Genomic DNA, 12,582 nt, shown 5'->3' with positions numbered 1-12,582 from the left:
GCTGCCTGGATACAAAAACTCAGGCCAAATATTTGCTGCATACAAGCATCTTATTTCACATTAAAAGATAAATATAGACTCAGGTTGAAAGGATGGTTGTCCACATTTCAGGCAAATGGAAATCAGAAAAAAGCAGGTGTTGCAATTCTATTTGCAGACACAATAGGCTTTAAACCAATCAAAATGAGGAAGGATAAGAATGGTCACTTTATATTTGGTAAGGGTAATACTCAATATGATGAGATTTCAATTATCAATATCTATGCACCCAACAAGAATGCACCTCAAATTATAAGAGCAACTCTAACAGACATGAGCAATTTGATTTCCTCCAGCTCCATAATAGTAGGAGATTTTAACACTCCTTTGGCAGTGTTGAATAGATCCTCCGAGAAGAAGCTGAGCAAAGAAATTTTAGATTTAAACCTAACCATCCAACATTTGGATTTAGCAGACATCTACAGAACATTTCAACCCAAAAAAACTGAATGCACATACTTCTCACCACAGAACATACTCCAAAATTGATCACATCTTAGGTCACAAGTCTAACCTCAGGAAATTTAAAGGAATAGAAATTATTCTTTGCATCTTCTCAGACCACCATGGAATAAAAGTTGAACTCAGTAACAAGAGGAATCTGCATACTCATACAGAAACATGGAAGCTAAATAACCTTATGTTGAATGATAGCTGGGTCAGAGATGAGATCAAGAAGGAAATTGCCAAATTTTTGGAACAAAATGACAATGAAGACACGAATTATCAGAACCTCTGGGATACTGCAAATGCATTCCTAAGACAGAAATTTATAGCACTGCAAGCCTTCCTCAAGAGAACAGTAAGAGAGGAAGTTAACAACTTAATGGGACATCTCAAGCAACTGGAAAAAGAAGAACATTCCAACCCCTAACCCAGAAGAAGAAAAGAAATAACCAAAATTAGAGCAGAATTAAATGAAATTGAAAACAAAAGAATTATACAACAGACCAATAAATCAAAAAGTTGGGTTTTTGAAAAGGTCAATAAAATAGATAAACCTTTGGGTAACCTAACCAGAAAAAAAAAAGAGTAAAATCTCTAATGTCATCAATCAGAAATGACAAAGACTAAATAACAACAAACTCCTCAAAAATTCAAAAAATCATTAATGAATATTACAAAAAACTTCATTCTCAGAAATATGAATTTCTGAAGGAAATTGACCAATACTTGGAAGCATGTCACCTTCCAAGACTTAGCCAGAATCAAGTGGAAATGTTTAACAGGCCTATATCAAGTTCTGAAATAGCATCAACCACACAAAATCTCACTAAAAAGAAAAGCTCGGGACCAGATGGCTTCACGTCAGAATTCTACCAAACCTTTAAAGAGGAACTAGTACCTGTATTACTCAACCTGTTCCAAAATATAGAAAAGGAAGGAAGACTACCCAACATGTTCTATGAAGCAAACATCACCCTGATCCCCAAACCAAAAAAAGACCCAACAAGAAAAGAAAATTATAGACCAATATCACTAATGAATATAGATGCAAAAATATTTAACAAGATCCTAACAAACAGAATCCCGCAACACATCAAACAAAGGATACATAATGATCAAGTCGGTTTTATCTCAGAGTCTCAAGGCTGGTTCAATATATGTAAATCTATAAATATAATTCAGCACGTAAACAAATTAAAAAACAAAGACCATATGATACTCCCAGTTGATGCAGAAAAATCTTTTGATAATATCCAGCATCCCTTCATGATCAGAACACTTAAGAAAATTGGTATAGAAGGGACATTTCTTAAACTGATAGAGGCCATCTGCAGCAAATCCACAGCCAATATCGTATTGAATGGAGTTAAATTGAAATCATTTCCACTTAGATCAGGAACCAGACAAGGTTGCCCAATGTCTCCACTGCTCTTTAACATTGCAATGGAAGTTTTAACCACTGCAATTAGGGAAGAAAAGGCAATCAAGGTTATCCATATAGGGTCAGAAGAGATCAAACTTTCACTCTTTGCAGATGATATGATTGTATATCTGGAAAACACCAGGGATTCTACTACAAACCTCTTAGAAGTGATCAAGGAATGCAGCAATGTCTCAGGTTACAAAATCAACATTCATAAATTGGTAGCCTTTATACATACCAACAACACTCAAGCTGAAAAAACAGTTAAGAACTCTATTCCATTCACAGTAGTGCCAAAGAAGATGAAATATTTGGGAGTTTATCTAACGAAGGACATGAAAGATCTCTATAAAGAGAACTATGAAACTCTAAGAAAAGAAATAACTGAAAATTTTAACAAATGGAAAAACATACCATGCTCATAGATAGGAAGAATCAACATTGTTACAATGTCCATACTACCCAAAGCAATATACAATTTTAATGCAATTCCTATTAAAGCTCCACTGTCATAATTTAAAGATCTTGAAAAAATAATACTTCATTTTATATGGGGAATCAGAAAAAACCTCAAATAGCCAAGACATTACTCAGAAATAAAAACAAAACAGGAGGAATCACGCTACCGGACCTCAGACTATACTATAAATTGATAGTGATCAAAACAGCATGGTACTGGCACAAAAACAGAGAGGTAGATGTATGGAACAGAATAGAGAACCAAGAGATGAATCCAGCTACTTACCGTTATTTGATCTTTGACAAGCCAATTAAAAACATTCAGTGAGGCAAAGATTCCCTCTTTAACAAATGGTGCTGGGTGAACTGGCTGGCAACCTGTAGAAGATTGAAACTGGACCCACACCTTTCACCATTAACTGAGATAGACTCTCACTGGATCAAAGATTTAAACTTAAGACATGAAACTGTAACAATACTAGAAGAGAGTGCAGGGAAAATCCTTGAAGAAATCAGTATGGACGAGTATTTTATGAGGAGGACCCCCCAGGCAATTGAAGCAGCTTCCAAAATACACTCCTGAGACCTGATCAAACTAAAAAGCTTCTGCACAGCCAAGAACACAGTAAGTAAAGCAAGCAAACAGCCATCAGAATGGGAGAAGATGTTTGCAGGTTATGTCTCCGACAAAGGTTTAATAACCAGAATTCACAGAGAACTCAAACGTATAAGCAAGAAAAGAACAAGTGATCCCATCGCAGGCTGGGCAAGGGATTTGAAGAGAAACTTCTCTAAAGAAGACAGGTGCACGGCCTACAGACATATGAAAAAAAGCTCATCATCCTTAATTATCAGAGAAATGCAAATCAAAACTACTTTGAGATATCATCTAACTCTGGTAAGATTAGCCTATATTACAAAATCCCAAGACCAGAGATGTTTGCATGGATGTGGAGAAAAGGGAACACTTCTACACTGCTGGTGGGAATGACAGTTAATACATTCCTTTTGGAAAGATGTTTGGAAAATACTTAGAGATCTAAAAATAGACCTGCCATTCAATCCTATAATTCCTCTACTAGGTATATACCCAGAAGACCAAAAATCACATTATCACATTATAACAAAGATATTTGTACCAGAACGTTTATTGCAGCCCAATTCATAATTGCTAAGTCATGGAAAAAGCCCAAGTGCCCATCGATACACAAATGGATTAATAAATTGTGGTATATGTACACCATGGAATATTATGCAGCCTTAAAGAAAGATGAAGACTTTACCTCTTTCATGTTTACATGGATGGAGCTGGAACATATTTTTCTTAGTAAAGTATCTCAAGAATGGAAGAAAAAGTATCCAATGTACTCAGCCCTACTGTGAAACTAATTTATGGCTTTCATATGAAAGCTATAACCCAGTTATAACCTAAGAATATGGGTAAGGGGAAGAGGGAGGGGGGAGTTTGGGTGGAGGGAGGGTGATTGGTAGGATCACACCTACGGTGCATCTTACAAGGGCACATGTGAAATTTACCAAATGTAGAATAGAAATGTCTTAACACAATAACTAAGAAAATGCCAGGAAGGCTATATTAACCAGTGTGATGAAAATATGTGAAATGGTATATAAAACCAGTGTATGGTGCCCCATGATCACATTAATGTACACAGCTATGATTTAATAAAAAAAAAAAATAGGCTTGTACTAGATGATTTTGCTCACTGTAGGCTCATATAAGTGTCCTGAGCATGTTTAAGGTAGGCCAGGCTAACCCCCTTGCATGATGAGGAACATCTATCAGCAGTTCTCACCCTGTGGGTCTCGACCCCTTTTGGGGGTATGACCCTTTCACAGGGGTCGCCTAAGACCATCTTGCATATCATATATATTTACATTACAATTCATAACAGTAGAGAAATTACAGTTATGAAGTAGCAACAAAAATAATTTTATGGTTGGCATTCACCACAACATGACGTACTGTATTAAAGGGTCGAGGTGTTAGGAAGGCTGAGAACCACTAACTATATGTAAAATGAGTGACAGAGTTTCTGAGAGGCCATTGACATTGGACCTGAACTGGAAGCTGTTGTTATTGGAAGTGGATGGGTGGACAATAGTGGAAGGAGAATTTGCCTCAAGAACAGAGGCTAAGTTTCATGGAGCTCTAGTGTTCAAATTCAGTGGAATTGAACTCATTCTAAACATTCTTACAAAGAAGATAGTAAAATTGAGACACTATGCCTTGTCTCCTATCATTTCTTGAATACCTCAGTTTTTAACTAACTAGTGCCCCCACCGTGAAGTTTTAAATATTGGCAGCATAAGAGTTTTGAGCCCTCTGTCTCTGGAAGGGCTCAGCACCTTTCATGCCCCATTTTTCGGAACAGCTATTTATCAGCTGATCGTGGTGATGATAGTTAAATGATAACAATCTAACAAGTTTTGGTGGTCTTATACCCTAATAAAGAAAGCATAATGGTGGCCTCTGTGTAATGAGAGCAGGAGCGGGTCAGTGTGGTTGAATTTTCTATAAAGAGGAGCGTGCTCATGGCCCGGCTGCTCAAGTGACAGCAGCAGAACACGAAGCCTGTAGGGTGGGCTGCTCATGGGAAAGGGGTTGGCGGGGTGGAGGGGGTTGGGGCCTCTCGTGTGTCAGGCACCGTTGCAGGCATCACCTACACTGTTGTCCCTGAGGTGCTCAGTAGTTCCTCAGCACCTCCTAAGAATTTCACACTCACTGACTTGGCAGGTGGGATTCTCCAATGACTACCTGGGTTTACTTGTGAGGGGTGCTGCCTGGGTTTCTGTGTGCCTGGCCCTGGCTGACTCGGCACTGCAGGCCACCTGTGTGGCTGCCCCTCATTGCTTCATAGGCTTCCCTTCCAAGCTGTACACTGAAACATCCCTGAAATTGGGGTGGCTGGGTCCACCCCAATACACGCACACAGCTCTGTCACACGCAGAATGCTTCTGTGACACTTAGTTTCTCCAGTTGTGGCAAAGCCTCTGGGAAATGAAATTTAGGGAAATTCTGCAAGACTTGTTGAAACTACTTCAAAAGACATGAATTGCTATCAACTCTATGAGTAGCTAACAAAACCAAGAATTTAATAGTAATTGCTAGTTTGGAAAATCCATCACTCAACAAATTAATGATTTTATAAAACTGATCTTTGGGTATGTTATTTTAGCCAATTGAGTTTTGTACATTTCCTGTTTTACTTCTCCATTTCTTACATTCTCCAATATTCCCACCCTCCTAAAATGGTTCTTCTCAATAATGGCCCATCTTGCTGGGAGACTTCATGGAGAAGTGGGGGCCCACAGCCTCAGATAATAACAAAGCATCTGTGTAGGGTCTCCAGTCCTGCAGTGCCTTGGACCATGGGGGACGTCTGCAATTCGTTGCCAGTAGCCAACGTAATCCTCTCTGCTATGCACTGGCTAGGTAACCCTTGGCAAGTTACCCAGCTTCTCTGAGCCTTGATTTCTTCATCTGTAATAAAAGAATGATAGTTTGGATTTTGGAAGAGCTTCTATGAGGATTAAATGGGTGATGTGCATGGACCCCCAAGGCAGCACCTGGTCTGCAGAAGCGTTCTGGTGCTGGCTTCTGTTCTTCCCTCTGAGACTTCGCACTGCACGGGCTCCTTAGCAGGCCACGGCATCGGGCTCCCAACCCTCCCAACAAGTTTTCTTCTCTGTCCTTAGCAAAGCCTTTCTGACCTGGATCTCACCTCCTCATAGCTCTGTTCTTAGAACTGCTGAAATAATTCCAACTAAGGTGAAATGAAACTCAACAAACATTGCTGTCATGTGTTATTTTATCAGACACTGCAGGCTACTCACACCAGATTTGCCCCCTGGCGTCCCTATCCTACTTCCATTTCTTCCTTGCTAGTGGAATCCTGGTTTATCTCAGGTGTCCACCTCCTTCCATGTAACCATGTTCTGGGAGGAGTTGATCCCATTCTGCAGTGTCCATTTAGGAAAGTTGATCCTACCATGGAAGGATAAAAGCTGATTAGTCTATTCATGGGAAGCCCATTTCCTAGGCCAGCGCTTGGTTTAGGAGCAAGCATGTTACTCTGTTTGGGCCCGTGGATGTAGGGGAAATGTTTGCTGGGGAGCTTCTGAAAAAGATTTCCTGTTCTTACAAAGAATGGCTGCTGGAGACAGCGTTGTGTGTGGGTAACAGCAGGTTCCTGATTCTGAGGAGGGCCAGCCCAGGCTATGAGCCAACACGCAGAGGAAGGTAGAGAAAGAGAGAGACAGAGAGACACTGAGCTCTTGGTGATATCATGGAGCGGCTGAGTTAACCTGTCCCAGAGACACTGTAACTTGGGACTTCCGAAAACATGGAGTTACACCCATTTGAGTCAGCTTTTCTGTTGCTTTGGCCATAGGCATCCTCACTAACACAGTAAAGTTCTAGGTGAGAGGATGAAAGAGAGAGAGATGGACTTGGCAGAATATTGGTTCCCTGTGAGTATAAAATCTACTGCAAGAGTCAGAGAAGTATGTTTAAAAGGTCCAAGAAGGGTGTAAGTGAAAGCCTGGGGCCTGCGGAGTGGGGGCAGACCCAGGGCAGTGCTGGGTGCGAGGCAGCCACGGAAAAAGCTTGCAGATCCGCGGAGGCACATGGCATGACACGGCTGTGAAGCTCTGGAACTAGCAAGTGGTCAGCGGTGGGCAGTTGGAGCAGGGTGGGGGGAGAAATTTTCCAGGTCACTGGAGGCAGGGGCCACACTGGGCTCCCAGAACTCCCCTCAACCGAGTCTCCCCCTCCTGGTCTGGTTTTTCCTTAGTGAAGGGGAAAGAAGGAAGAGTGAGATGAATAAGGACAGGCAGATTGGGGAACTGTCACTTTCCAATCCCAGCAACCTAGCATGGCCTCAGGCCTCCGTGGCCCTTCTCACGTGCTCACCGTCACTCGAGCTTTTTAACACGTCTCAGTGGCGTGTAGTCATGGGAAGTTTAACAGGAGAGAGCAGAAGGCAGGGGACCACTGGCGTGAGAATTCAGAAGGGTGGAGAGAACTGGGGCTTGGAGGAGCTTCCGGCCTCTTCTGCCCTCCGAGGCTGCAGGGCTGGGATTGCCCGGTGCCCAGCAAGGCAGCACTGGAGGAAAGAACTCTACGGTTTCGAAAGCTGCTGTCGCCAAAGAACGTAGACTCCTGGACAGGGGTGCCACGTGGGAAGGACTCCTGCAGTTCTGAGTTTAATTCTCATTAGTCATCTGGAGCTCTCGGTTGCGTCTGGGACAGGAGGGCACCGCCTCTGCGCAATCTCCTGTCCGGCCCTGTGACATAACCCTCTTTTGGCTATCCTCTCGCCTCACTGGCTCAGTCTCCCTGGCTAGTCCATCCTCGTTTTCCGGACTTCTGAACGCCAGAGTGGGATAGGATCCAATCCTGCTGCTTTCTTCATCTCAGCAGGTGGGGACTCCCTGCTTCCGTTTGCTCAGGTCCCTTGGGTGAAAGCATGAGGCAGTGACTGCTGACTCATCCCACACATGTCCAGGGTGCCTGGGGCCTTCTTGCTACTGTTCATGATAACCACGTTTCACCGGGTTGTAGCGCCAGAGGAGCAGTTTAGAATTGTAGTGGTGTGTGAAGAGTCACTAAGCCAAGGAACAGTGACACCAGCATCATGAGGGGTGTGTTTATTTTTATTTTTATTTTTTTCCCAGTAACAACCATTTATTTTTACCCTGTGCTTCATGGTGTTTTATTTTTTATTTTATTTTTTTATTAAGTCTTTTGTAATAGATCATAAATACATTTATGCCAATTTCAGTGTGTTGATTATTTGTATAAATTGGAGTGCTTACATCATATTAATCAATATAGCTTTCACCTCATTTACCCAATTATAACATTAGGACATTTGTGTTCTACACGTGATAGATCCAACTTGTACTTGCAATGTGCTCCATAGGTGTGGTCCCCCTACTATCCCCTACTATCTCTCCCACCCCCACCCCTTCCCTCCTTCATCTTAGGCTAAAATTGTGTTTAATTTTTCATATGCAAGTGTGAGTTATTATAAAATAGTTTCACAGTAGTATTGAGTACATTGGATACTTTTTTCCCATTCCTGAGATACTTTGCTAAGAAGAATATTTTCCAGCTCCATCCATGTAAACATAAAGGAGATTTTTTTACTGCTGCATAATATTCCATGGTATACATATACCACAATTTATTAATCCATTTATGGGTCAATGGGCACTTGGTCTTCTTCCATGACTTGGCAATTGTGAATTGAGCTGCAATGAACAATCTGGCACAAATATCTTTATTGCCAAATGATTTTTGGTCCTTTAGATATAAACCTAGAAGAGGAATTGCAGGATCAAACGGCAGGTCTACATTTAGATCCCTGAGAGTTCTCCAAACTTCCTTCAAAAAGGAACATACTAGCTTGCATTCCCAACAGCAGTGCAGAAGTGTTCCCTTTTCTCCACATCCACGCCAACATCTGTTGTTTTGGGATTTTGTGATGTGGGCTACTGTTACTGGAGTTAGGTGGTATCTTAGAGAGGTTTTAGTTTGCATTTCTCTGATGATTAAAGATGATGAGCATTTTTTCATGTGTCTGTAGATCATGCGCCTGTCTTCTTCAGAGAAGCTTCTGTTCATGTCTCTTGCCCATAATGAAATGGGATCATTTGTTTTTTGCTTAGTAATAAGTTTGAGTTCTCTGTGAATTCTGGTTATTAGACCTTTGTTGGTAGTATAAGTTGCAAAAATCCTCTCCCATTCTGAGGGCTGTCTATTTGCTTTACTTAGTGTGTTCTTGGCAGTGCAGAAGGTTTTTAATTTGATCACATCCCAGTAATGTATTTTTGATGTTGCTTCAATGCCCAGGGTGTCTTCCTCAAGAAGTATTCTCCCAGGTCAACTTTTTCAAGCGTTTCCCCTGCACTCTCTCTAAGAATATTTATAGTTTCATGTCTTAAGTTTAAGTCCTTTAACCAGTGAGAGTCAATTTTTGTTAGAGGAGAAGGTGTGGGTCCAGTTTCAGTCTTCTACAACTTGCCAGCCAATTCGTCCAACACCATTTATTGAATAAGGAATCTTTCCTCCAATTTATATTTTTAATAGGCTTATTGAAAATAAAATGACGATAAGTGTCTGGGTTTACCTCTTGGTCTTCAATTCTGTTCCATACATCTACCTCTCTATTTTTGTGCCAGTACCATGCTGTTTTGATCACTATCGATTTATAATATAGTCTGAAGTCTGGAAGCGTGATTCCTCCCAATTTGTTTTTATTTCTGAGTCTTGGCTATTTGAGGTTGGAACCAGTACCTATATTACTTAATCTTTTCCAAAACATAGAAAAAGAAGGAATGCTTCCCAACTCATTCTATGAAGAAAATATCACCCTGATACCCAAACCAGGAAAAGACCCAACAAGAAAAGAAAATTATAGACCAATATCTCTAATGAATATTGATGCAAAAATATTCAATAAGATCCTAGCAAACAGAATCCAACAACGCATCAAACAAATTATACACCACGACCAGGTGGGTTTCATCCCAGGGTCCCAAGGATGGTTAATATACGTAAATCCATAAATATAATGCATCACACAAACAAATTAAAAAACAAAGACCATATGATTCTCTAAATTGATGCAGAAAAAGCTTTTGACAATATCCAGCACCCTTTTTTGATCAGAACACTTAAGAAAATAGGTATAGATGGAACTTTTCTTAAACCAATAGAGGCCATCTACAGCAAACCCACAGCCAATATCATAGTAAATGGAGTAAAATTGAAATCATTTCCCCTCAGATCAGAAACCAGGTAAGGATGCCCACTGTCTCCACTGCTTTTTAACATTGTAATGGAAGTCTTAGCCACCACGATCAGGCAAGAGAAGGCAATCAAGGGGATCCAAATAGGACCAGAGGAGATCAAACTGTCACTCTTCGCAGACGATATGATTATATATCTGGAAAGCCCCAGGGAATCAACTACAAAACTTAGAAATGATCAAGGAATATAGTAACATCTCAGGATACAAAATTAACACTCATAAATCTGTAGCCTTTATATACACCAACAGTAGTCAAGGGGAAAAAACAATCAAGGATTCTATTCCCTTTACAATAGTGCCAAAGAAGACGAAATATCTGGGAGTGTATCTAACTAAGGACGTGAAAGATCTCTATAAAGAGAACTATGAAACTCTGAGAAAAGAAATAGCTGAAGATGTTAACAAATGGAAAAATATACCATGCTCATGGCTGGGAAGAATCAACATTGTTAAAATGTCTATACTACCTAAAGCAATTTACAGATTTAATGCAATCCCCATTAAAGCACCTCTCTCATATTTTAAAGATCTGGAAAAATTAGTACTTCATTTTATATGGAATGAGGGGTGTGTTTAGTCTCCCCTTCTCACTATTCCTTTATACTTCTTTTTCTGTTCTGTGTCTGTCCTATACTATTTTATTTTATTTTTATTTTTAAATTTAATTTTATTATTTTATTTTAGACAGTCTCTCACTTTGTTACCCTGGATAGAGTGCCATGGCATCAGCCCAGCTCACAGCAATCTCAAACTCCCAGGCTCAAGATATCGTCCTGCCTCAGACTCCCAAGTACCTGGGACTACAGCCGCCCACCATGATGCCCAGCTAATACTTCCATTTTTAGTAGAAACAGAGTCTCACTCTTGCTCAGGCTGGTCTTGAATGCCTGAATTTAAGTGATCCCCCCACTTTGACCTCTCAGAGTGCTGGGATTAGAGGCTTGAGCCACCGTGCCTGGTCTCATGTGCTTCTTGTGGGTACTAACGGATTGCGAGTTCATCACTGAATCCCTACAACACTCACACTGTTGACTTGAGCAGAATAGTCGAATAAACAGATGGAAAACTTTCTCTAAGGATCCATTCTTATCTAAGGAATCCCAGCCTGAATGTTTTATTATGGTGAAAATAATAAAAGGAGCTAGGATAAAATAACTGAGCCCCATCACTCTTCTTTCCAGAGGCACACCCGTGAGGATGAAGAGACAGGAAGGCAGACACGGGCTTCTCTTCCTGATGCTATCTGGTCCCACTTCTGGGAAAAGAACCTCAAAGTTCCTTGCCTTTGCTTTTATTTATCATGAAAAATGAGAGTGAGTTTACTATGGGTCAGGATCTCACATACCAAGTAAAAAGGGACTCAGAAGTAGAATGTGTGCTATTTGGGAGTGGGAGGAGTGAGAGAGATCCAGTGCTTACCACTTTTCTAATTCTTATTATTTTTTGAGATAAAATATAGGCATCAGTCTAGCTCACAGCAACCTCAAACTCCTGGGTTCAAGTGATCTTCCTGCCCCCGCCTCTGAGTACCTGGGACTATAGTCACCCGCCACAATGTCTGGCTAGTCTTTCTACTTTTAGTAGAGATAGAGTCTTACTCTTGCTCAGGCTGGTCTCAAACTCCTGAATTCAGACAATCCGCCCACTTGGCCTCCCAGAGTGCTAGGATTATAGGCGTAAGCCACACTGTATGCAGCCTTTTTAAAATTTTGTAATTATAAAAATCACAAAGTCAGATAAAAATTCTTGCTATCTGTCTTGTCAGTGAAGATCTGTGACATTATCCTGGTGGTTGCTTGCTGGAGCTTTGCACAGAGAAACATTACATTTACCAACTGACATGATGTCCACAGTTCCATATTAAAAAGAATTCAAGGACTACCAAACTGGGCTGGGCCCCCACGATGCCCTGAGCCCTGATGGATGAATAGAACCACATTATAAGGTTCTCCAGAGAGTAGGGCAAAATTCACTGATCATCTTCCTGAAATATACCAACAAGAATGCAGGCCTTAATTAACAAAGCCCAAGGTTGATTTTTCTTGCTCTTTTTCTCTGAAAAACAAATAATAAGGAATGAATAAGTTTGAAAGCAAATGAGAACCATATTGGGAAGGCAAAGCATAGTCAAACTTTTGACTAGGCTGGTTGCAAAGAGCTGAAGTTCTTTAATCATCTCACTAGAGATGTAGCCAAAAAATGCAATTTGAAACACACACACACATACACACACCATGCACATACACATTTCCACACCCTCCCCCTACCCTCTTTCCACTGTAGATGATTCAAGATGGTGGAGACAGAATATGATGAGAACCATCCCTACTCTCTACCCTCTTTATAAAAGGCGTTGGCAACTGGCAGCCTTTGTTG

This window comes from Nycticebus coucang, chromosome 5 (genome assembly GCF_027406575.1).
Source record: "Nycticebus coucang isolate mNycCou1 chromosome 5, mNycCou1.pri, whole genome shotgun sequence".
Lineage (NCBI taxonomy): Eukaryota > Metazoa > Chordata > Mammalia > Primates > Lorisidae > Nycticebus > Nycticebus coucang.
Note: the sequence above shows the minus strand (reverse complement) of the source record.